The sequence below is a fragment of the Pinus tabuliformis genome, chromosome X, assembly GCF_031772625.1.
Source record: "Pinus tabuliformis cultivar Carrire ecotype Pingquan chromosome X, CPIR1, whole genome shotgun sequence".
Taxonomy (NCBI): Eukaryota; Viridiplantae; Streptophyta; class Pinopsida; order Pinales; family Pinaceae; genus Pinus; species Pinus tabuliformis.
In genome coordinates, this window is record NC_142308.1 from 895,994,761 (window position 1) to 896,022,388 (window position 27,628).

General features: G+C 38.7%; 1 pseudogene; it reads right to left on the reverse strand.

Moving 5' to 3' along the window:
* Positions 1–4,812: 4,812 nt before the first annotated feature.
* LOC149142567 (putative cellulose synthase A catalytic subunit 1 [UDP-forming]) overlaps positions 4,813–27,628 on the reverse strand; it is a 47,226-nt pseudogene continuing 24,410 nt past the window's right edge.

The window sequence follows — 27,628 nt, forward strand, 5'->3', positions numbered from 1 at the left end:
CAGTCTGTTGTGTCCTTCAATGAATATACTCTATATACTATCTATAATAACATAACAAATCACATCTTCTTTCATCTATACTACTCGTCATTATACCACTGCCATAAGGAGTTTCTATTGCAACATCATGTGGTTCTAACTATGTAAGACCTTATCAATGTCTAGCCTTTCCAATGCCAACTCTCATGCTTGATGTTTTTTTCTAGCTCCTCAGGATTCACTCTTCAACTACCTCACACTCTTGGCGCTGATCCTACCTCAATGTGGCTCGATGCTTAGCACTTGTTTCAACACCCCGACCCCTACAATGGGACACCACTTAATAGGAAAATAATCATCTATTAGTTTTTGACCTCATGGGATTGTCCCACAATCCCTTTTCGAACACTTCATCATTACCTCAACAACTCCCTGGTGGGAGGTGTTCCCTCTAAAAGAAACTCCCCTAAAATTTTACAGTGTCTTATTATTTATCATTGATTTGTATGTTAAACAATCAAAACAATTTACATCGCTAGATCATCCTAAACATTAGAGATCCAAAAATAACTGACAGATTTTAGATCTCATATCTTCTTTAATTCATTTGACAATACCTGCAGGACAACCATTGATGCAGTTGAATGACGGTAACGACATAAAGGTGAAAGAAATCGTGCGTTTAATTCATTTGACAATACCTGTATGACAACCTTTGATGCAATTGAATGACGGTAACAACATAAAGATAAAATAAATCGCCTGAAGCAGTAAAGCCAGTTAGATGTTTGCTTGCTCAGAATTGGAGAGAAGCACAGACTGAGAAAGTCAATAACACTACCCTGGAAGAAGATCTAGAAAGCGTAGTACAAATGGTCACAGGGAATTTCAACGATCAATTACATCGAGTTTGTTATAATCTATTAGCTGTATTTCGTTAATGGTGTTTTAATCTCTTAGTGTGAATTTTGGATTGTTTCTTCTATTCTATAAGCAAAGCATGGACAACAGCCCAAGAAAGTGGGAGGTAGCCTTTCCATACAACAAAAAAGGGGTTTTAAGACAATATTTAAGACAATATTTGGGTAAATTGTCTTAGCTTGAGACAAAATAAAACTTGTCTATTGTTTTAAATATTTTATTTAAGTCGATTTCTCAAATTAAATTGTCTTAAAATATTGTGTCTATAAAGACAATATATAACACAGGCATTTTTGTCTCTCTAGAGACAATAGTTGGAATTAAAGACATATTGTCTTTAAAAAGACAATGTCTTTGATCTTAACTATTGTCTCTCGACATACAATAAAAAATTACATTCAAAGATAATACATCATCACTTTTGTCTCTTTAGAGACAATATAAAATAATCAATCTAGAAAAAAATATCACCATTGAAATAAACAAATATTAAAATTATTTAATTAAAAGTAAACTACAATATCATTGATTAATTCATATTAGGGCACAGTGGAATAGAACCACCAACCACATGCTTATAAAGTAGGTGCTCTACCATTGAGCTAGAACCCTTTAAAGAATTATGTGAGAATTATGGTAGTCCTTGAAATTTCATATATAGGCATTGACTTTAAAACTAGGAATTGCACCGTGCAAAGGAACGCTAATAAAAGTGGGAATGTAAAATTGCATATATAGGCATTGATTTTAAAACTAGAAATTGCATCGAGAGGTGCATAGGAACGCCAATAGAAGTCAGAATGTGGAAGCCAATAACCAAGTGAAATATATGGAAAGTGCAATTACAAAAAATTCAAAGACACCATATCAATCGATTTTACCCCACCTTGCTTGCCCAATAAAAGTTTTGGACTACCTATTCCAACATTTTATAGGCTACCTGAAAAGAAAAGAAAAAAGACACAGAAACTAATGTGACCTGCAGTTAGAAATTTATCAACAATTGCAATCTTCTTGGAAGGCAGTAGGTCAATATTACTCCAAGCTTGAACTTTTATTTTTTTAATCTTGGCAATTATCCATCTCCAACAACCAAACACTAAAAATTTACTGAAGGACCTTCACAAATAATAAATAGTCTCCCCAAGATTCATAATCTTTCATTTATGATTGAGCCAAGTAGGGGAATGATTTAGCCAAGTAGGGTATTCATGTTGGCCAAAACAAAACCCGGATTTTCCTTTTCTAACAACTACTCTTGCTCCTTTTGCAAAAAATATCCCACTAATAATTAGTACCTTGCATAAATTATTGAATCAATGAATGTGTTAAATTTGAACCATCTTCAAAGTGGAAATTTAGGTATATTACAATACATATCGTGAAATTTGATATCATATGGATAACTTACATAAGGGAAATAATGAAACCTTTTACAAGTGAAGTTTCTAAGGCTGAATGTCAATTCTCCAACACCTTTATTAGAGGTAATAATACTTCGATATTTTCTCCAAAGAATATCTAAAATTAAAATAATGAGGTGGAGATTGCAAGTTACCTTTAAACTGGTGTTCATCACTCATTCTAGTGACTAAAATGGTCTATATATCAATGCATGTTTTGTACATAATAAAAGTGGCCAGCTTTTAGGAGCTCTTTTTGGTGGAAAAATTCTTGAACTAGCCCAATGATCTTACAAGGGTATAAAAGGCTTGGCCTAACACTCAATCCATTCCCTGCATCCCATGAACATCTAGCACCATCTTTTGATCTTTCTTCAAGTAGGTATCCAATCTTGCAAAAGCTAAATACCTTCCTAAGATTGTATCTAGATACAACAAATATTGTCGCTCTTTGCTTTTGTGTTCAAGAAAGAGAAGAAAAGAAACAAAATTTAGGAAAAACTATCTTCTATAATGGTATTTGTGTCCTCCATATCCATGTAACAAGATACTAGAAATAAAAGAGAACAATGGGGCATGAAACTAGATCATAATAGTGCTTGCCAACACCAAGACTCGCACTACCAAGAAAATACAATTTTACATTACCCATGTCTCCTTAGAAAGACTGGTTGGGCTTTGGAGATGCTAATGGAGGTCTCTAACAACATCTCACTAGAAAGAATCCACATGAAACAATCATGCACAGAACAAGTAAAATGAAACAGTTCAACATGCTCAAACTTATATGCATTACTGGTAGTGAAGCAACATCTCAATTTAAACATACCATCCGTTTAACAAGTTCCAATTGACCCCTCCTGAACGTATTCTCCAACATCCATTGCAGGTTCACAAAGGAAATGAAGATACCATAAAGGAGAAAATATATTTCTCCTCACCAAATCATTAACACACAAAAGAAAACCAACAATACGATTTTGCATAACTAACATATTGTATTCCTCTGAAGTGAACACCATTCAACCAGTGATTCTTACGTCAGATCAAAATACATGTACCCACTGGCCATCAGTAGTCCTCTTAAAACCACCACATAGACCATATTTCATACCACAACCAGGCATACCATCACTAGCTATATTTGGCTCATGCCTTGGAGTTGGTATTGCCAGTTTAAAGTTTCGCACTACTGACAATACCATCCTCCAAAAGAATTCCTTAAAATACCATAGTAATCTTAGTGAAATGCTACCTACAATATAATGTTGACATGCAAATTTTAAGATACCCACTATAATCCATTGTAACAACACTACATTAAATAGAGAGATAAAAATAAAATAGAGGAAGGAATAGCTAGATTACCTAGTAGTAATTTCAAACACAAATCATGTTTGATCGAGTAGATTCTAGCAATCTACAAATATCGCACAAAAGAGATTCTTCTCTTGGTGAGATAGGTGGCACCTGCTAAGAATCAAAATGCCTTTCCAATGGAACTTTTGCAACAAGGGGTCAGGACATTATCTCTTTAGCCCACAACGTTGTCTGAGAAGAAGAGCTTAGGCATCCAGTAGTAATGTTTTCTTTATACAATCAGATAAATATTACGATACAGCTAAATGTATCAAAATCAAGATGAAGAATCGTGTGCTAAGTAAGTTCTCTAATAAAAAAGTTTAATAAAGTTAAAACTGCCATTCGCTGAAATTTAAATAGAAACCTAGAACAAAGACTTCTAAGAAAAATCTCAAATTTAGATGACTCAGGGTTAGGTCAAAACACGCATGTTATTTAACGCATTGTGGAACTAACATTTTGGATGCAATGGAGTCATCAAATATGGGGTCAATGATTTCTGAACATAATTCTAATATATTTAACAAACAAACAACATATATTTACTATTTTCCTAGGCACTTATAATTGTATTTTATGAAACAGACAAACAACATACATTTATCATTTTCATAGGCACTTGTATGCCTAAAATCTTAATAACTACCACTACTCCTACATGACACAATTATTTGATATTCACCACTTCACATTTTAAAAATCATGATATTCAATTAAGACGTGCCATAATTTTGTCCATGATAGGAATGTCACTTAAAGATGAATAAATATTTTGAATAATACATTCTTCAATATCAAACCATATAATTCATTACCCACTATTGTGTTGCATCATATCAATGCTGGAATAGGCATGACTCCAGGTAAACCTTAGCTATCTTGGATGAAATAGAGAACCAACTGCACCATACAATCTTAACTATCAATCAAAGACAAAGTACAAAGTTTAGTCTCTCTGCCGGAACTAGCTAGAAATTGATATGCTTAAAGCCCCTCCCTCTCAAATATTATTATATACAAATGACACAAATGAATTTGAGATATTATTGGTCGTAAGATGTGTTTTTACTTCCTCCTTATTTGTTGCTAACGAACACTAAGAGGGGTTTTAGCAATTTACACCACATTGATGTGTGTTTGATGATGATCATGTGTTTGGTGTGAAAGGATCTATCCTCACCAAAGCACAGAGAATATGGACACACGAAGAATTGACCAAACAATAACTATTGTTGGTGTCGGGTTATGGTGGCCCATTAATCCCTTGAGGAATGGATAAAGATGAACAATCACCCACAAAGAGAAAAATAGTTTTCCAAACAATGGACCCCATGATTGATAACCACTGTTAATAGCTTGGGAAACACCTGCTACTACACCAACAAGATATATCACAAGAAAAGTAGCTGGAGGGATGAGAAGATTGTTCTACTTAAAAACATAAAGCTCATCAAATTCACCATCTTCATCTGAAGACTTTGATGTGACAATAAAGTTTGTGTCAATCCCCGCTAGAACTTTCAGTAACCCTTGAAAGACAGAAAACATATGTGCCGATACACCTCCAATAACCCAAAATTTCTCATTCCTCCACCATTCATCGATGCCAACTGTACTCCAGCATAGCTCTAGAATAGCAGTTGTAAAAATGGAAATAAAATATAATATGAGGAACAAACTTGAAAAGTTTCTAATATGCAGATCAAGATAAATATAAAAATCAGGGGAAAAATGTGAAGCATTGTAGGAGAACAAAATCGAAAAAAAATCTAAAAGACAGGTTGCATTAGAGGTGAGTAAAGCTTGACAAGATTAAGCTCATTAAGGGTTTACAATCTTACCTCAAGAATGATAAACTTCCCTGTAAGAAGACAAACAACTCGCAGGGTATAATATGCAACTAGTGGGAGGAATGTGAGAGGATAAAACATGGTATTGATGTATGCGAGCCTCTACAATTGGTGTAGCCATATCAAATTAGACAATGCCTTCTCAGTAAAACTTCAACAGAGCCAAGCGCTCATCGGAGCACTTGATTCAAACAATCTGAAAGATTGATTGGTGCAAATCCCTTGAATGTAGGACATGCAGACATGTAGTGTATTGAAATCCAGCCTCGAGCATGCATTTTAAACCTAGTCAAAATATGTTTTGTGACAGAGCCATAAATCCATTGAATCTGCACAAAATATGATAACCCATTCATATTAGATATTTGCTTCAAGAATAGTTACCTGGTTGTTATAGACATTTTTGTGCCTTACAGCATAGAGCATGAAATGTCAATAATCTAAGGGATCCAAAGTCCCTAAACATGTTGTTCTTACCCTTAGAGGAACAAGGTTAGCAAACCACAGCACTGCAAATCAGTTCTCCACTGAAAAACACTCAAAAACAGGTCAATTTTGGATCAAAGCAGCTGCTCCAAAGGCTACCTGCGCTGCATAGCAAGTGAAACAAGGGCTACCTGCGCTTCATAGCAGGTGCAACAAAGGCTACCTGCATTGGGCGTACTTGGACATGTGGAGGAATCTTTTTCTCAATGTGCCAGTGCCCAGGAAGCTTCCAAAAAGACACTTGATCATAAGATTCGCCTAATGATGAGTTAAGAGCTTCTAAAAACTCCAAGTGGAAGATAGAAACTCCGAGTGAAGAACTGAAGAACAACTGAAGTTGAAGAGGACAACAAGTCACACATCAAGCTCACTTATCTTCACTCCAAAACTCTATATAAGGATCTCATCCCATGGGATCAAGAGGGCGGAATTTTGTGCAAAGAATTGCTGTTGGTTTACAGTTGTGAGCATTGGGTGATTGCTTGAGGGAGGTGAAGAAGAGATTTCTCTCCGTTGGAAAGGTGATGCTGGATTGGACCTCTCATGGTTGTATCACCGCCTGAACCTTACTTCCATATATTAATAAAGCATTTGAGGTTCTTCTATTCGCATGTGTTTCAATGGTGTATTGTCTTACTTGCGTCTTTGATTTATGCTAATCCTTGAATCGATTATGAATGCATGCCTCTCGTAGTTTCCTTTTCTTGTCTTATTTGCAGGATCTCGTGTAGCTGGGCCCGTGAAAAGACTTGGATCTGGGAGCAAGCGGCAAACGAAGGAGATTGGATCAACCATTTGCGCAAGACATCGGTAAGTGGATCTCTTCCTTCTATCTCTTGCATGTCATAAAGAAGAAACTTTAGATAGCTTTGCTTTCAGCTGTTGCTAAGGAACTGTCACCCTTAGAGTGGGTTAGGGTCATTCCGAGTTGGATACTTTCCCCCACAACAGACTGGCGACTCCGCTGGGGATCGTGTCTTGTTGGTAGCTTGTGTTTCTTGCTATTCATTTCTTAAACAAAGGAGTACCGAATCGAACTGCATTCGAGTCCTTCGAATGCAAAGTAGAGGGCAGCTACTCTAGCCCAGTGCTGGGCATGTTTATGATTTGAAGAGCTGATCCATAAGGACTCTTTTTAGCTCTTTGTGATAGTATTCATCTTCCTTTAATCATCCTCTAGAGTATACTTGACTGATAGCAACTGATTTGGCCAAAAACCGTTGATTTTTGAGCAAACTGTGACCCGGAATCTGAGAGAGGCGAGAGTTGTCTCATCAGTGCAGCTGCAACAAAGGCTACCTGCACTGCAACGCAGGTCCCGAAGGGGCTACCTGTGCTGCATCGCAGGTTGACAGTGCAACACCTGCGCTGATCCAGTTTTGCCTTGTGCAACTGGGATTCCCCACTGTCTGTTGCCCAGTTTTCAGTATTGTTTTTGCAGCCTGTTGTCAACCTGTATACCCAGCTGAAACCACTTCTATTTGCCTTCATTCCCCCTCAGTTGTATGAAGAAACCGTGATTGTTCTTATTGTATTTCTTGCTGTCATTCACAGTTTCCCATAGCGAAAGTGAACTAGTCTTGCTATGACCTCTTGGATCTAGACCTATGAGAAAGTGTCGTTGTGATTCTAAGAGCTAGTTTATTGTTGTTCATAGCTGCTTGAGCATTTTCTTTCGTTATATGGTTCGAATTTCAGTATTTCTTGTGTTGAAACGAGTGAATCTTAAGGTGTTCTTTTGATAATTGGACAAACACTTGTTGCTTTCGCTTGAAATTGAATTCGAAATCATACAACAGCTTTCTTTTTGTAATACATCAACATTAAGGAAGAAGAAAAGAAATACTTGCATTGTGCATGTGCATTTTGACAGTTTGCATGCCGATTTAGGAAAAGTGCATCAGTGTGTGCTCTATGATCTGTTTGAAAAGATGATGTCTTTCTTTTCCCTCAGTAGTTAAGATTTTCATAAGTTGAAAGAATTGAAAAAAGCTTGCTTATCATTCTTAGACTGCATTTAGGAGTTGTATTATACATCACGTGGTGATCCATAAAGGCAAACTGCTAAGCAAGATCAACCTAAAACGAACTGAATTTACATAACAACGCTTTGAAACATAACGAAACACAGTAGAGGTCTAGGTAGAGACGTGTTCCGGCATCGTTAAACATAGTGACTGTCGATCTCTACGAAGGTGGGTGATTCCTCCTGAGGGACGGTAGCACTAATACAGACTTGTGCTCCCGCGTACCGTCGCGTATATTGGGAGACCCCTATAGGAACAAAGCCTTTATCCATAGGAAGCCGTGTCGGCCGCCCTACTGATCGCGATGCAGTGAACACAGCATTCACGAAGATCGACCACTCGTACCGTAAAACGTATTCTGTGGTTTCGCGAAAGGTTTGGCACACCCTCCGCCTAGAACTCCAGAGTAGTTTCTTTTGGCCTTTATCAAACTCTATAACTGAAAAAGTCCATCCGAGCATTTGTCACTTCGGGCTCGTTAATACATCGAAGGAGACTAGAGTCATCTTTAGCTTTTTCTCGACTCTTAAAAAGTGAAAAAGCAAGTTGTGTCTAAAAGCGTCGTCATAATAAAATTCATTTTAAACGGAACATAATCACCTCCTATTCCTGCGTTGATCTTCGAAGTTAGTCTTTTGGCATCGTAAGTTCTTGTAGAATCGCTAAGAAATATTTTGGATAGACTCAAAATGTCTGAACAACCGTCAACATCTAGGACTGTGTCGTCCGACACAGCAACAGCAGAGCCTCCTGCTGCCACTCCAACGATGTTTGCTGGTATACCATCTGTCCCGGCAAATTGCCAAAAACAAGCCGGAGTCCCATCAGGGACAACAATATGGTTAGTTCCTATTTCTTCATCCGGATTATCATCTGGTACTTCTTATGTTGAAACTCAACAAATTGATCCAATGTGTCTTCAAAGGCCAATTTACCCTTTAAGTACTGGATTTCCACCATGTGGAGGGCAGTATGCTCTTTCATTGTTCCCTCCCGGAGAACAACCATGTGGGAGTTTACAACAAAGTTCAGGTCAAACTAGAATCACATCTAGCGGTTGGGTACCAATACTGCCTCAACAATCAAGAGTTGCATATTCAATGCAACCAGTACACCCTGTGTCCAATATTCCCACCACACCTGCTACGGCGAATGCGTCGCAAGTACAAGCGCTACCTGTTGTAATACAACAACCTCTTGTCTCGGCGGCTCAATCACAATCTCAGGGTAGTGCCTCCTTATCTGGAGCGACTCAGGCTCGAACAAGTACTGTGACTCCTCATCTTGGTCAATCATCCAGTATTGGTCAACAGCAAATGGTCCAACAACCAGAGCTGGTTCAATCTCAACAACCGCCATTCCAGCAATCATATCAAGGACCTGAGCAACAAGTCTTTGTAAGTAATGGGCAACCATGCTATAATGGTTATGCCCATCAACTTTGTCAAAGTTGTCAGCACTATGCTGGTCTGCAAAGACCCATTGCTCAGGCGATACCATCTTATCCTGGATATGCTTCGCCTAACCTGAACCAACAGTTGCCCTTTGTAGCAACTCTAGAATTTCCAGATCTAAACCGGCTGACGAATGATCCAATTGCTTATGCCCCTTGGTGGCCAGCAATTCCGCATAAACTTCCATCGGACATTCCTAAATTCAATGGAAATCCAGGTGAAGACCCGTCGAATCACGTCATGACTTTTCATCTGTGGTGTTCATCGAACACTCTAAACGATGATTCGATAAGACTTCGCCTCTTCCAGAGGACATTGACAGGTCCAGCGGCTAAATGGTACATTGAATTGCCAAGAGCCTCTTTCGACAATTTCAGTTCCTTAGCCACGACTTTCTTAACCCATTTTCAATTACTGATAAGGTATGAAATGGGAACAGAACTCCTTACCAACTTCAAACAGACAACGGCCACTCACATATCTGATCATATACATGAGTGGCAACGTCATCGTAGGATGGTGAAAACTTACGTTCCCGATCAGCTGTTAGCTGAATGGTTTATAAAGTCGTTACTTCCGGCTATAACAAAAGATGTGGCTAAGGGGGGAGTCGTAACAGAGGAGCAGGTCATTGCTCGTGCTCAATATCTGGACTTAGTATATACTCAGTCTGGCACGCTCTACGACAAAATACCTGACGCCCCCAGACCTGAATTTTCAATTCCTCCCCCTCCTAAATCGAATACTGACTCTCACGCCAGCAATGGCGTGACTGGCAAACGCAAAATTTCTAGTCAAAATGCAAATGAGGAACTTCTTGCCTCAGAAGTAAATGCCATGTCGACCGACAAGGGCAAACAACTGAAGCAACCAGGGGGCAAGAAGAAAAAGAAAAGGAAAGGGAAACCCCCGACAGGGTGTCATATATGCGATGAGGATCATTGGACGAAAGATTGTCCTCATATAGCTGAAGTTAAGAAACTCTTCAAGAGTTCAAAAACCCCAGCAGTATTGACTGATCCGTTTCCTAGTCCAAGACAAAATCTGGTTGCTAATCAAAATGCTTCCCGATCCCAAGTGCTTATGTTGTCCACCTCAAAGCAGCAAAATAATGCTTTGACAAGGAATAAAGATTACAGGAATCCAAAGCAGTTGAACAACAAGGCAAATAAACAACCTAGTAGTTCAACAACAACTTTGACCAAAGTTGTGCCACCCGTCGTTCCTAAACCAATGATAAAGTCGCCAAAGGGAGTAATACACAAATCGACATTTAATCCTCGTGAAAGAATAACACAGGATTATAATATAATAGAGGACCTGGCCCAGTCGTCGTCCGCTATGTCGACACTTGAGGTAGCGCAAAATTGCACATCCCAAGAGCAAGCTTTATTATCAGCCATAGGTGGGGTTGGCCCAATGGATTCCAATCTTGTGGCCTTTGATCATAAAGGATATGACCCTCAGATACCAGCTCAACTAGCTTTCCTTATTCAAGTGAAAGCCCTCAACAAAACTGTTCATCGAACAATTATTGATGAGGGGGCATCTACATGTCTTATGTCGATGAGTTGCTGGAAAAATTTAGGCTCACCACCCTTGTCAAAATCGTCAACGACATTAAAAGCATTTGATGGACGATCATACACTCCATACGGGATTTTAAGTAACTTGCAAGTTGAACTGGGGGGCAAAACAGTAGAAGTTGATGTTGAAGTAATCGATGGAAATCTCGATTACAACATCCTACTGGGAAGGCCCTGGATATACGCCATGGCTGCAGTTGTGTCGACCTACTTCAGGAAGATTGCATTTCCCTTTCAAGGAGGAATTACAGTCGTCGACCAACAAACATTTCTCCCCAACAGTTCTCAAGTTACGGGAAGCAGCACAATGATCCATGAAAGTAATCAATTGCTCCAAAATATTGGAGTAGGTCTCCTAAAAGACCCTGCCTTAATGGGTACTTTTGCCCTACCGCCGGCGAGTAATCTAGCGGAAGTAGCCACAGTGGAAACCTACAATATGAAATCTTCTATATCCAACGGATTCGGAAGATTCCTAAATATTTTGTCAGCATGGATCATCGCCCTAATGGAAATACTGTAAATACAGTGGGCTCCGAGGACGGTTTTAATCTCATGTCAACCTCGTTAAAAAATGAAACAAGGAGTCACGAGGATAGTTCTTTTACTGTGTCAACCTCATTAAAAAATGAAACAAATCCGCTTTTCAAAATTCAAAGGTAAACCTTCATTCCAACCACCAAGTTGAATGCAATGAAGCTTGGGGGGCACCCTCCTTTGACATGCGTTATTATGATGCTGGGGGCATGCAAAATAAACGAGCAGTTTCGGCAAAGTTCATGCTCGTTAAAAAATAAACGCAAAACCGAGCAGTTTTAACGCGGAATTCATGCTCGTTAAAAAATAAACATAAGCATGTGAGCAAGCTTCCTCCAGAGTTCGAGCTCATCCAGAAAAAATGAACTGGTAAATAACCATTTGAGACCGTAAATTCATCAGCCATAAAAAGCCTTGGTCGTGTTTGCACCGTCACCTCCACTTTTCATTTGGCCGATCATTCACATCCCCTTGATTGTTTACCTATTTTGAGGAACAGCTGCGAAGAGTGATTTCACCTAGCCATCCTTGTGACACTGCCGTGATTGGAAAATTCCAACCTGTACCTGGAATCTGCTGCTATCGCTGTTTATCACTCGTTCCTCAAAATACGAGTCTTCTTTGAGCTCTTTTCACTGACTCGTAAAATATGAAAATTTTGCCGAGTTTTGGCCTTCCAACTCGTTAAAAGGACTGGAAGAGCTATCCCTCCTCTAGATTTTAATCTTTTTGGACCTGAGGGATTATTGCACAAAAAGATCGAGTGCTTGTCTGGTTCGGCTCGATAAAGATATCGAACGTTCATCCCTTCTGTATTGTTTTATACTTTTTCGGACTTAAGGGATTAAATGACGAAAAAGGACCCCTGGAGTCCACTTTATGTACCCTTTTCAGACTCTCTAAAAATGAAAAGGACCGAGTTGTATTTGTCGCTGGGCTCGTTAAAAATATTAGATAGCGACAAACTTGTCTTTAGACGAGAACGAGTTTCCCTATCGCTAGGCTCGTTAAAACATAGCGATGGGCTTGCCCGAAGGGCAGGTTATAGAACAAGCATATGTTATCCTCCTCAAGCTTGACAAAAATAAAGAGGTACTGGTCAGAAATGACTGGGGAAAAATTGGGAAGAACCTCAAAGCTTAATGGTAGCAAGTCGCTCTTGAACATGACACTTTTGCCTCCGTAAATATCGGGTTGGGTTATTATCATTCACTGGTCCCTTCACCATGGTCTCGCCATACCATCCATACATGGGGTAATGCTACCGATCCATCACATCAGTGTCGTTATATGTTCGAGAGATGTCATTCAGAAAGTGTCAACCGGGTCCCATCCACTACCGTACATCATCTTTCATCCTTCCATGACCGCCACCCTGAATCATATTTCACGGATCGTTTTCACCATCATCACTAGCTCCGTTCCGTGTCACCGATGTGGGATTCATTAAGGCCCTCCTTTGACGGATCACTTCTTGTCGACATCAGCTCATTATCCAAGAAGTTGATCTAGGAACACCCCCCTCAGTACTTTGAAGCTTGCATGCCTCAATGGCAAGTTTCTCACTCCCGGCGATAGGTATACATTAATGACCTTCGACCAGGAGACTTTGCGTGGTGTTCGACGTCAGATCCTATATTCACACCACGTGAATTGTGCTGCATTACCTTGAGGGTCATCATCATTATCGGTGATTCCTCTCGCGCTTGTTAACAGTTTACATTATTGACTGGTAATCAAGCGATGTCTTTCCATGTTCGACTTCAAGAAATTCTCACATGGATCGACTTGTACTAAAGTGAAGATCGGACAAGTTTGAAGACCCCGGATCTAGTTTCATCCATCCGGGCTGCGATATATATTCGGGAGATAAAAACATAGACATGTGCAGCAGATGAGCATCCTACTAAAAGGATGATAATTAAAAGCAGAGAATTATCCGTCTCTTATCAGACAATCGTCTGTTTATGTACGACAAATGTATTTATAAAGCTGATCATGGGAAATGCCCGCATCAGCTAGATCATGAAACGAAAGTATGAAAAGATAATGTATTGTGTTGTATTTTGTTACAGGTCACCTCCCGGCGATTGAATGAACTTCGGATCCTCCTAATAAAGCATTTCACCCGATAAACGACCTCATACTTTAGGGGGCAACTGTTATAGACATTTTTGTGCCTTACAGCATAGAGCATGAAATGCCAATAATCTAAGGGATCCAAAGTCCCTAAACATGTTGTTCTTACCCTTAGAGGAACAAGGTCAGCAAACCACAGCACTGCAAATCAGTTCTCCACTGAAAAACACTCAAAAACAGGTCAATTTTGGATCAAAGCAGCTGCTCCAAAGGCTACCTGCGCTGCATAGCAAGTGCAACAAGGGCTACCTGCGCTGCATAGCAGGTGCAACAAAGGCTACCTGCGTTGGGCGTACTTGGACATGTGGAGGAATCTTTTTCTCAATGTGCCAGTGCCCAGGAAGCTTCCAAAAAGACACTTGATCATAAGATTCGCCTAATGATGAGTTAAGAGCTTCTAAAAACTCCAAGTGGAAGATAGAAACTCTGAGTGAAGAACTGAAGAACAACTGGAGTTGAAGAGGACAACAAGTCACACATCAAGCTGACTTATCTTCACTCCAAAACTCTATATAAGGATCTCATCCCATGGGATCAAGAGGGCGGAATTTTGTGCAAAGAATTGCTGTTGGTTTACAGTTGTGAGCATTGGGTGATTGCTTGAGGGAGGTGAAGAAGAGATTTCTCTCCGTCGGGAAGGTGATGCTGGATTGGACCTCTCATGGTTGTATCACCGCCTGAACCTTACTTCCATATATTAATAAAGCATTTGAGGTTCTTCTATTCGCATGTGTTTCAATGGTGTATTGTCTTACTTGCGTCTTTGATTTATGCTAATCCTTGAATCGATTATGAATGCATGCCTCTCGTAGTTTCCTTTTCTTGTCTTATTTGCAGGATCTCGTGTAGCTGGGCCCGTGAAAAGACTTGGATCTGGGAGCAAGCGGCAAACGAAGGAGATTGGATCGACCATTTGCGCAAGACATCGGTAAGTGGATCTCTTCCTTCTATCTCTTGCATGTCATAAAGAAGAAACTTTAGATAGCTTTGCTTTCAGTTGTTGCTAAGGAACTGTCACCCTTAGAGTGGGTTAGGGTCATTCCGAGTTGGATACTTTCCCCCACAACACTGGTGCTTGGTTTCCTAAACAAAATGTTGCCTAATTATGAAGAGAGTTTACGCACATTCAGGAAAAATGTTTATAACTATAGAAAAAAGTAATTCAATGAACTAAAAAAATCCACAACATCATCAAATAGATGTACATCCACCTCTAGCCATACATCTTTTCCTGGACTTTTATTCATATCCACAATTGATAACATGAATGGCTTCTTTCAATAAAGAATAAGGATTCAGAGATTGTGGAAGACCACCATTTTCCATGAGGGTAGATTTAATAAACACTCATGATCGACCAAATATTTTCTCTAAGCCCCTTTGGGACATGAGCAATGATTTCTCATCATCAAATCTTCCAATACACAATTTCAAGGAAGGGTGAGGGTGAACAATTTTCAAGGGTAGATGAGTTGTGAAAAAAATACAAATCACTGGTTTGGACTTGGACTCACCTTCAACACCCTCTTCTAAGTCTTCCAAGCTAAATAAGTGTATAGTAGATTCAGTTCGCTTGGTTCTCTTCTTATCGTCATCATACCTTTTGTTTGATTTTCTCCTCTTCTTTCTAGATCCCCAAGAACATCTCAGAAAACATGTTGGCTCAATATCCTTTTCAGTGATAATAGGGTCATAACCATAGAGTGCCACATAAAAAATCCCATGGATACCATCAAAACCACTCAAGGTGATCTGCAAAGATTTCAGAATTAATATGCCAAAATGAAATTATATGTAAATTTCATAATTGCATATAAGAAAACATTTTGGGTGTTCATCAATGCTTACATCAAATAACAAAGTGTTACGATTAGCATATCAATCGTGTCGATCAATGCCATCAAATCTCTAAGGAAACTATACATAGAAATTTTTCTTCCCAAGAACTGGATCCATTCAAAAACACATTGCCTTACGAATAGCCTTGATGTTGTTTATATAATGATCACAATCCAGGTTCAACAGAAAGAGGCCATTTGTGAGGACAACAGACACTCAGACCTAAGTGTACATAGCTAGGAATATACCAATGCATTCATTGCACCAACTTTCTTGTGGTGTTGGAAACCAGGCCTATTTTCATGGGATACATAAACTAACCATGGAAATTCATTGCCATCATTGTCAACTCCCCCACTGTGACCTCACAATACCTAAAGCGGAAAGTGAAAAATTCAGTAGTACTAACAAAAGGGAGAGAAAATTATGATACTGCATATAGACTACAAAGGAAACATAAGACTCTCGAGTAAAAGATGAGTATATGATACCTGGATCATCCCAGGATGGTCACGAGTGTTGTTTCCTATCCATGGAGTTCCATATTGCACGTTTCATCCCTCTTCTGGAACTTTTTGTGCTTTGGCCACAAGAGCATTAATCTGGATCGTGTATATTGGAACAAAGATGGAAGATGTCAAGGGCAAGGAAAAACAATAAACCAACAAAAATAGCTCATACATTTGGATACTTTAATGTGCACTTGCCTTCGTTTCTCTCCACTCTTTAACAAAGGAAGGTTGTACCTTATCCTTTAAATAATAAATCTTCTGGGGAAAGTAGAATTGTGGAGCCCTGGGCTTGATACTTTATTTTTTGGAAAATGGAACCCACTTCCTTGTGAATTCTGAACTTTCTAAAAGGGTTTCACAATTCAACATTTTTGTTCCATCATCAGAAACCTAGCATGAAACTTTATCGACAGGATAATCCATGGCAAGGATAGACAGAACAGTAATTGTTGTGACAATATGAGGCTCCATTAGAGGGTCCACTATACTGACAAAAATATTGAGACCGACCAACTGAGATGGCTCTCCTTCTTTGTCAAACCTGTGAAATTTCGAAAGAAGAAATTCAATATCACCCACAAGGTTCCTACAATACACATGTTGGCTGCTTTAACAACCTTAAATGAGTGGCTTCTTGAATATAATCCTAAAAGTAATATGGCCACATCTGAAGCTAAATGCCAGGGATTATTAATTTATTAATACTCCTCAAGATGGTAAACTAACCTCAAAGAAATCCTGTCAAGATATGTTTCTCGGTTAATGGGCATCCATTTAGGAAACTGGTCAAGAATCCATGACATGGCAAACCAGACCTCACATATCATGGAGACCAGCCAAAGTGGGTATGCATCATTAACACGCATTGATACTCGGTATTGAAAGAAAATACCATGATTATGAGCCAAAGAATAATCACAATCCTGTAAGGAGTAAGTTTGGTGGAAGGAAGAGGCACAACCTTATTCAGAGGTTGTCGTGCATCATCAACCCTGGCACACACACATACAGACACCAATCAATAAAATAAAATCTACTATCAAAATAAATATAGTATCATAGCATCACTCCAGAAACTCGAGATTTATGAGAAAAAAATTCGACAAGGAAGAATCATATTCTTATATTGAATCTTAAAGCAAGTATTGGTAAGAGAGATTGTTCCATTCCATGAATTGTGACAAGTAGCATACATTGGGAGGTCTTCCCCATTGGAACTGGTGCCCTCCATGTCCCCTTTTCCATCAGCATATCTACCTCCACTGGTCATTTGAAGCATATTTTTCTCTTGTTTAAGCTTCCAGCTTTCAACTCTTTCTTTCCAGTCCACATTTCCAACTCCATAAGAATTCAAGTCCTTGGAAGGGTCCACAATCCTTACTTGCACTATAAAAATGCATCATGAAATCCACAGAAAGTATCCATATCTAATTAGTTCAAACCCAAAATGGACATAGTTGTCCAGTGAAATCCCAAGACCAGTTCAAGGTTATTTTTTTATTTTTATTTTTTAATCTTCAATACTATAATTGGAAAAGCTCACTGATATTACATAAATAATTCATATTTTCTCTTGTTTAAGCTTCCAGCTTTCAACTCTTTATTTCCAATCCAAATGTCCAACTCCATAAGAATTCAAGTCCTTGGAAGGGTCCACAATCCTTACTTGCACTATAAAAATGCATCATGAAATCCACAGAAAGCATCCATATCTAATCATTTCAAACCCCAAATGAACATAGTTGTCCAGTGAAATCCCAAGACCAGTTCAAGGCTATGTTGTTATTTATTTGGTTTAATCTTCAATCCTATAATTAGAAAAGCTCGCTGATATTACATAAATAATTCAAATACCTGGTTGATTGGGATCAACATAGGGGACCGAGTGAACACACTTTCCATCTCCACTACCAGTGACTTGCACATGCTCGAGGGAGACATCTTGAAATTCCCCAGAAACTTGCCAAAAGGCATTACAATTACAATTACAACTAAATCCATATAAGCTAAATTGATTGTGAATAGTAGCCCATATAGGCACATTTCAGGTCCTAATTCCAACCGTAAATGTAGCTAAAGGAGAATGACAATGTAGTTTTCTCAGAAGTTTGTAAACACTATACTAGTTGACCATTTATGAGAAGAGGAATTGGAGTCTAAAGATCTTGTCTCAAAGAGGTAATCAAATCGATATCATCCCCTCACCCATGCATCTCCCACTACATCATCACTTTTTCCCTTTGTTACCTGTCATCTCTTCCACCAAGAGTGTAATTGAAATCATTCTCCAAATCGTCAACATCGTCTTCTTCCTCGTCACCTTCCACTCTTGGACCCCCTGTGGAAAAACACCCAATATCAGAGATAGCTACCAGTCATTACTGAGACACTGCTACTAGACAACCAACTGGACTAGAATGCCCATAATCTAGATCGGCAAAAATCCCTCCATCATTTGTGTATTATATCCTTTGTGCAATGTGGGGCTTCCATGACTTGCTAAACACCAAAAAAAAAATATGTATGTTTAACTGTGGGTCTCTTGTATCTGGTCTTCCATGAAGGACAAGGCTAGTTTCCATCCTTATGCTCATATTCATAGCAAGGCCTACAAACTAGGAATCCACACTCATTTCATGCCACAAAGAGGTCCCCATCTACTGTCACACCAACATTATCTCTGCAGATCTTGCATACTTGGTTGCTCGAGTGCTTCAGAGGCTTCTCCTACACACCAGTAAACACCTAGCCTCAATTACACAAACCAAACAAACAAAAGTTGAAAAATCAAATCTACAACTTGGGCCACTCTTCTATGCACTGCTCTACTGAATTAGATAGACCATTGATAGCCTAATATAGGATAATGTTTGGGTTTTGACCTAGTCAACCATTCATCAGTCTTTAAGTCATGGGATCTGAGTCTGTAAATCCTGTAAACTTTCTTTTGAGACTTTTGTACAAAGACGGGATACTAAGAAAGGAATGCCTTCTATGTGATTATGGCATCACCAATGAGGCTTCAATCTCCCTCATCCTAGAGCTAAAAGGTGGAGCCAAGGGAGGGGGGGATCCTTCTATTACTACATCGAAGTCTTTTAAAGAAGCCATCAAGCCTGGTCCCAACTCTTTTAATTTTAAGGATCCTTCAAGTCCAGGCTTTGTGGTTGAGCACTCACTCGACACCCCTACCCTTGAAGTGATGGATATTGACACTACTATGAGGGTGGTACAATTTGTAAATCAGCTAACCAGTAAGGGACTGTATGTGAACTTCCCAATTGATTCAAAAAGCATGGGGTATTTTCTTGGTAAGGATTGGAAGAAACATTCATCTTCACTAAAAGTGTCATGTCATGAAAGTGAAGAATATGAAACTATACTTGAATAAAAAATCATTTAGTTCTTTTATTTCCCATTTAGAATAGTACCAATCAATGTGGCTTGGAATATCTATAATTTTCCTTCGTAGTGAGCTTGGAATAGAAATTAAGATCATATGGAAAACTTTTGAATTCATTAATTGAAATTCTATTGGGATTGGGATTGCTATTGTAATATATGTGTGGGCACTTGGAATTAGCATTTTTTTGATCTCCTAAATTGTTGAGTAGGTGGAGATCACTAACCAAATGGTACTCAGATAACAGCAGGATATGCTAATTGGCAAGGAATAGAAATTACAGAATTGCATGAAATTTTCATAGATTTTGTAACTGTAAAAATTATTGTACCCAAACTATCAATGGGAAAGGTCCAACTTAGAAGTACAACCCTCAACATGCCTTTCAAACCCAACTCATGATAAGGTGGAACTCCATTTTCTAAAACCAGATTTCATTTGGAACTCCATTATCTAATATTGGATTTCATTTGTATGTTGACACAAGCTGTGGTTGAGAAACAAAAGAAAAACAACAACAATGGTCAAGAATGTCATATGGATATTATGTGGAAATTAAGTACTGGAGAGATACCCTTCTATTTCTCAGGTCTGAGGTTTTGTCGCCTGAGGAGGATAATTAGAGGAAGATAATCATACTTATCTTTAAATGATAAGTAATCCAATTAGAATAATCCAAAGAAAATCTAACAAGGATAATAATAAGCCTTTAATGATGAGTAATCCTATCATGAATATGCATTGAAGTAGTGAAATTTTCAAGCACTCGGTTGGAACATAAACATTGATTTCCATGGATGGGAAAGCGTTGTGGTGCATGTAGACATCAATCATATATTTCCTTCTCTTTTATAACCTTCAAAAGAGTTTCCAAATGATGTTCCTACATCTAGAAACATACAAGTTTCAAAATCACATTCCTACATCTAGAAACACACATCATTTTCCTCTAATTCAAAACTTTAATCGTCCGTTATTAGATTGTGTTAGATTTGTATTCTACTTTGAAATTGATGTCAACTTCATAGTTAGTAATCAACATTTGTTAAGAAAATAGTTACTGATGATTATTTTCTACATCACTATCAATTTTCATTGTGAAATAAATAACATGAGATTAATAAAAAGTCTATGCACAATTTAAGGACGGTTTTAAATTATTTATATATTTCTATAATTTGGTGATATTGAAGTCTTCTAAACATAGACATAAATAAATTAATAAAAATGTATTTTTAGTCAATCAAATTCAAGTCATACAAACATGGGAGACCATGGATCACAACTTCAGCATAGATAAAAAAAGGCAACATGGACTAAGAACTGGGATTTCCATTAAAGAATGGATGATATCTAGATCAAAGATTGCAAGATTTATGCTTAAATTTAGAGATTACTAGTCAAGCCATGTCAAGTTAGTGCAAGCTAAAATATGAATGTACACAAGGAATCATATTGGTTACCTACTGCCATTGTTGATTATATAAGCTAGAAAAGAAGACATGTATTGGAGAATGATTGGATTTTTACAGTGGCAGTAGAGGAAGACGTTTAACATGACAAACAATAGAAGTATGTTGGTCTCTCTATGCTAAAGGATGTAAGAAGATAATCATATTTGTATAATTTTAATCATACATGTACTCAAAACTACCTATGTTATTATTGAATGATGCATCTCTGCAAACTTGATCCAAAATCCATTAACCTATTCCCTCTATTACTATCATAATTTGTTGCCTCTAATAGTATCATTATTTAATTACGATATTGGAACAAAATCTATAAACCTAGCCAATTTTACACTGATTATGATAATATAAAAGCATGAGATGCATAGTATTAATGGGCGAGGCAAAGGTAGTAGCATCCTATCGTAGATAATATCAATGACAAGTCCCTAGACATATATATGATCTATTAGACAAAAAAAACAAAAGCTACATCATATTGCACTAATAGAGAAATAAAGCTAAACGCACAAATGGACCGAACTTAATAAACTCATGACTAAGTTAAATATTGTTATATATGGCAGTCATAGGTGAAGTTTGACATATAATAATGTTTTTCTTTGACCTTGTTGGAGTTTGGAAAAGGCCACTTGTCAAGGAAATCTAGTGGGTAACAAAAACATTATTTTGCTTTTGTTTGATTGGAGCATTTCTAGGTTTCATATTGCAATGATTTGTGGCATCATCAGAGTAAGGAAAAGAGTAATACTAAACATGGGAATAGTAAATTGAGTTTTATTTTTATTGGCTCTTAGCAAACGATGCGACCTAATTTCTTAATATTTGGTACTTGGAAATCTCTCACTAATAGACTTTAGTGGGCTTCAAATAGATCTTGAGGTTGGACAATTCACAGTACAATGTTATAATCAAATCTCACCTATATTATTTAATTATAAGTTCCAGAGTATGTCCCAGTGAAGTACTATGGATGGCTGAATAAGAACTATCAGAATACCTTCAGGATGGCTTGGAATCTCTAATAGTCAAATCTTGGTTGAAGGAGATGCAGAGAAAAATGATGGTTGGTCACTTTTATATAGATATCAGAGCTATTATGGAGGATTACTGCCAATCAGGATTCATTCAATGAACAAACTATGGATGAATTGGTCACCTGGAGGATGCATCATGCAACAAAGTGATTGTTCACAGATATTTGAAGAAAAGTGTTGGATGAAAAAGTGAGGACAATAGTTTACAACCGAGGCATACCTTGAAATCAAATTTATGGAAACCTATATGAAAAATTAAAGAGAAGCCATTCTGCACTAACTAAAATTATGATCATTGGGTAATGGTACTTTGCTGTTAATTCTTATGTGAAAGGTGATATGGGAAGATAAATTTCGATGGAGATCTCTAGCATACTGGAACGATTGTGAAAAATGTTCTTGGTGAATTACAAGTAGTTACGGTCACCAAACTAAAAACACATTATCATTGAGATTATAACCAATTTCGAAAGTTGTTACTTACTACATTTAGGAACTTGAAGTTTTTCGCGTGTGTTGTAATCTTCCCAAATCCTTTTTGAGTTAGTCTCGTATCTAGTTATCCTTTTCTAAAACGTAGACATTAGGATTTTCTATAATAAGACACAGGAAAAGGTATGTAACTTGTGTCTATATGTACGGTTGACATCATACATGTTGTGCTATTTATGATTTTCACTTTGGGTCATGAATCTCTCTGCCTATTAACAGTGTTCCCTTTTACAGAACTCCCAACAGAGTCTTTTCCAAATTGAGGTTGTGAAGTACATATCCTACTATTCACATCAGAATTCCGCCATTGGAGTTTGATTTCAAACAAATATAGAGGAGAAGTAGTTGATGGAGGGGTTTTGTAATTATTCCCACTCAGTTTTGAATTTGTCACAACTCCTTAATTGGACAAAGAAATCAATATCAATACCAGTGAAGCTTCCTCCTTATGATCAATTTGATGGTGAAACACAAATGTTTCCATAAGGTATTGCTAAGCATTTCACATGAAAGTAAAACCTAAGCCCCCATGTGTAACCATGAACACCTATAATGGTGATCAGTAAGTCAGGTCTATTAACTAAGCTAAAACTACACCATACTACAAAAGTGAACACACAAGCATATTTAATTAGGGTAAAACTACACTAATGGCATGGACAAACAACAGTTAAGAAATCTGACCCTCCACATGAATGGGATGATGTTAATGTTGTGGGGGAATGTATCCAACTCGAATGACCCTAACCCACTCTAAGGGTGACAGTTCCTTAGAAACAGCTGAAAGCAAAGCTATCTAAAGTTTCTTCTTTATGACATGCAAGAGATAGAAGGAAGAGATCCACTTACCGATGTCTTGCGCAAATGGTCGATCCAATCTCCTTCGTTTGCCGCTTGCTCCCAGATCCAAGTCTTTTCACGGGCCCAGCTACACGAGATCCTGCAAATAAGACAAGAAAAGGAAACTACAAGTGGCATGCATTCATAATCGATTCAAGGATTAGCATAAATCAAAGACACAAGTAAGACAATACACCATTGAAACACATGCGAATAGAAGAACCTCAAATGCTTTATTAATATATGGAAGTAAGGTTCAGGCGGCGCTACAACCATGAGAGGTCCAATCCAGCATCACCTTCCCGACGGAGAGAAATATCTTCTTCACCTCCCTCAAGCAATCACCCAATGCTCACAACTGTAAACCAACAGCAATTCTTTGCACTAAATTCCGGCCTCTAGATCCCATGGGATGAGATCCTTATATAGAGTTTTGGAGTGAAGATAAGTCAGCTTGATGTGTGACTTGTTGTCCTCTTCAACTCCAGTTGTTCTTCAGTTCTTCACTCGGAGTTTCTGTCTTCCACTTGGAGTCTTAGAAGCTCTTAACTCATCATTAGGCGAATCTTATCATCAAGTGTCTTTTTAGAAGCTTCCTGGGCACTGGAACTTTGAGAAAAAGATTCCTCCACATGTCCAAGTACGCCCAACGCAGGTAGCCTTTGTTCTACTTGCTATGCAACGCAGGTAGCCTTTGTTGTACCTGCTATGCAGCGCAGATGCCTAGTGGAGCAGCTGCAATGATCCAAAACTGACCTGTTTTTGAGTGTTTTTCAGTGGAGAACTGATTTGCAGTGCTGTGGTTTGCTGACCTTGTTCCTCTAAGGGTAAGAACAACTTGCTTAGGGACTTTGGATCCCTTAGATTATTGACATTTCATGCTCTATGATGTAAGGCACAAAAATGTCTATAACAGTTGCCCCCTAAAGTATGAGGTCGTTTATCGGGTGAAATTCTTTATTAGGAGGATCCGAAGTTCATTCAATCGCCGGGAGGTGACCTGTAACAAAATACAATACAATACATTATATTTTCATACTTTCTTTTCATGATCTAGCTGATGCGGGCATTTCCCATGATCAGCTTTATAAATACATTTGCCGTACATAAACAGACGATCGTCTGATAAGAGACGGATAATTCTCTGCTTTTAATTATCATCCTTTTAGTAGGATGCTCATCTGCTGCACATGTCTATGTTTTTATCTCCTGAATATATATCGTAGCCCGGATGGATGAAACTAGATCCGGGGTCTTCAAACTTGTCCGATCTTCACTCTAGTACAAGTCGATCCATGTGAGAATTTCTTGAAGTCGAACATGGAAAGACATCGCTTGATTACCAGTCAATAATGTAAACTGTTAACAAGCGCGAGAGGAATCACCGATAATGATGATGACCCTCAAGGTACTGCAGCACAATTCACGTGGCGTGAATATAGGATCTGACGTCGAACACCACGCAAAGTCTCCCGGTCGAAGGTCATTAATGTCTACCTATCGCCGGAAGTGAGAAACTTGCCATTGAGGCATGCAAGCTTCAAAGTACTGAGGGGGTGTTCCTAGATCAACTTCTTGGATAATGAGCTGATGTCGACAAGAAGTGATCCGTCAAAGGAGGGCCTTAATGAATCCCACATCAGTGACATGGAACGGAGCTAGTGATGATGGTGAAAACGATCTGTGAAATATGATTCAGGGTGGCGGTCATGGAAGGATGAAAGATGATGTATGGTAGTGGATGGGACCCGGTTGACACTTTCTGAATGACATCTCTTGAACATATAACGACACTGATGTGATGGATCGGTAGCATTACCCCATGTATGGATGGTATGGCAAGACCATGGTGAAGGGACCGGTGAATGATAATAACCCAACCCGATATTTACGGAGGCCAAAAGTGTCATGTTCAAGAGCGACTTGCTACCATTAAGCTTTGAGGTTCTTCCCAATTTTTCCCGAGTCATTTCTGACCAGTACCTCTTTATTTTTTTCAAGCTTGAGGAGGATAATATATGCTTGATCTATAACCTGCCCTTCGGGCAAGCCCATCGCTATGTTTTAACGAGCCTAGCGATAGGGAAACTCGTTCTTGTCTAAAGACAAGTTTGTCACTATCTAACATTTTGAACGAGCCCAGCGACAAAGACAACTCGGTCCTTTTCATTTTTAGAGAGTCTGAAAAGGGTACATAAAGTAGACTCCAGGGGTCCTTTTTCGTCATCTAATCCCTTAAGTCCGAAAAAGTATAAAACAATACAGAAGGGATGAATGTTCGATATCTTTATCGAGTCGAACCAGACAAGCGCTCGATCTTTTTGTGCACTAATTCCTCAGGTCCAAAAAGATTAAAATCTAGAGGAGGGATAGCTCTTCCGGTCCTTTTAACGAGCTGGAAGGCCAAAACTCGGCAAACTTTTCATTTTTTTACGAGTCAGTGAAAAGAGCTCAAAGAAGACTCGTATTTTGAGGAACGAGTGATAAACAGGGATAGCAGCAGATTCCAGGTACACGTTGGAATTTTCCAATCACGGCAGTATTACAAGGATGGCTAGGTGGGATCACTCTTCGCAGTTGTTCCTCAAAATAGGTAAACAATCAAGTGGATGTGAATGATCGGCCAAATGAAAAGTGGAGGTGACGGTGCACAAACACGACCAAGGCTTTTATGGCTGATGAATTTACGGTCTCAAATGGTTATTTACCGGTTCATTTTTTTCTGAATGAGCTTGAACTCTGGGGGAAAGCCTGCTCACAAGCTTATGTTTATTTTTTAACGAGCATGAATTTCCGCATTGAAACTGCTCGGTTCTTGCGTTTATTTTTTAACGAGCATGAACTTTGCCAAAACTGCTCGTTCTTTTGCATGCCCCCAGCATCATAATAACGCATGTCAAAGGAGGGTGCCCCCCAAGCTTCATTGCATTCAACTTGGTGGTTGGAATGAAGGTTTACCTTTGAATTTTGAAAAGGGGATTTGTTTCATTTTTTAACGAGGTTGACATGAGATAAGAACCGTCCTCGTAGCCCACTGTATTTACAGTATTTCCATTAGGGCGATGATCCATGCTGACAAAATATTTAGGAATCTTCCGAATCCGTTGGATATAGAAGATTTCATATTGTAGGTTTCCACTGTGGCTACTTCCGCCAGATTACTCGCCGGCGGTAGGGCAAAAGTACCCATTAAGGCAGGGTCTTTTAGGAGACCTACTCCAATATTTTGGAGCGATTGATTACTTTCATGGATCATTGTGCTGCTTCCCGTAACTTGAGAACTGTTGGGGAGAAATGTTTGTTGGTCGACGATTGTAATTTTTCCTTGAAAAGGAAATACAATCCTCCTGAAGTAGGTCGACACAACTGCAACCATGGCATATATCCAAGGCCTTCCCAGTAGGATGTTGTAATCGAGGTTTCCGTCGATTACTTCCACATCAACTTCTACTGTTTTGCCCCCCAGTTCAACTTGCAAGTTATTTAAAATCCCGTATGGAGTGTATGATCGTCCATCAAATGCTTTTAACGTCGTTGACGATTTCGACAAGGGTGGTGAGCCTAAATTTTTCCAGCAACTCATCGACATAAGACATGTAGATGCCCCCTCATCAATAATTGTTCGATGAACAGTTTTGTTGAGGGCTTTCACTTGAATAAGGAAAGCTAGTTGAGCTGGTATCTGAGGGTCATATCCTTTATGATCAAAGGCCACAAGATTGGAATCCATTGGGCCAATCCCACCTATGGCTGATAATAAAGCTTGCTCTTGGGAGGTGCATTTTTTTCTACCTCAAGTGTCGACATAGCGGACGACGATTGGGTCAGGTCCTTTATTATATTGTAATCCTGTGTTATTTTTTCACGAGGATTAAATGTCGATTTGTGTACTACTCCCTTTGGCGACTTTATCATTGGTTTAGGAACGATGGGTGGCACAACTTTGGTCAAAGTTGTTGTTGAACTACTAGGTTGTTTATTTGCCTTGTTGTTCAATTGCTTTGGATTCCTGTGATCTTTATTCCTTGTCAAAGCATTATTTTGCTGCTTTGAGGTGGACAACATAAGCACTTGGGATCGGGAAGCATTTTGATTAGCAACCAGATTTTGTCTTGGACTAGGAAACGGATCAGTCAATACTGCTGGGGTTTTTGAACTCTTGAAGAGTTTCTTAACTTCAGCTATATGAGGACAATCTTTCGTCCAATGATCCTCATCGCATATATGACACCCTATCGGGGGTTTCCCTTTCCTTTTCTTTTTCTTCTTGCCCCCTGGTTGCTTCAGTT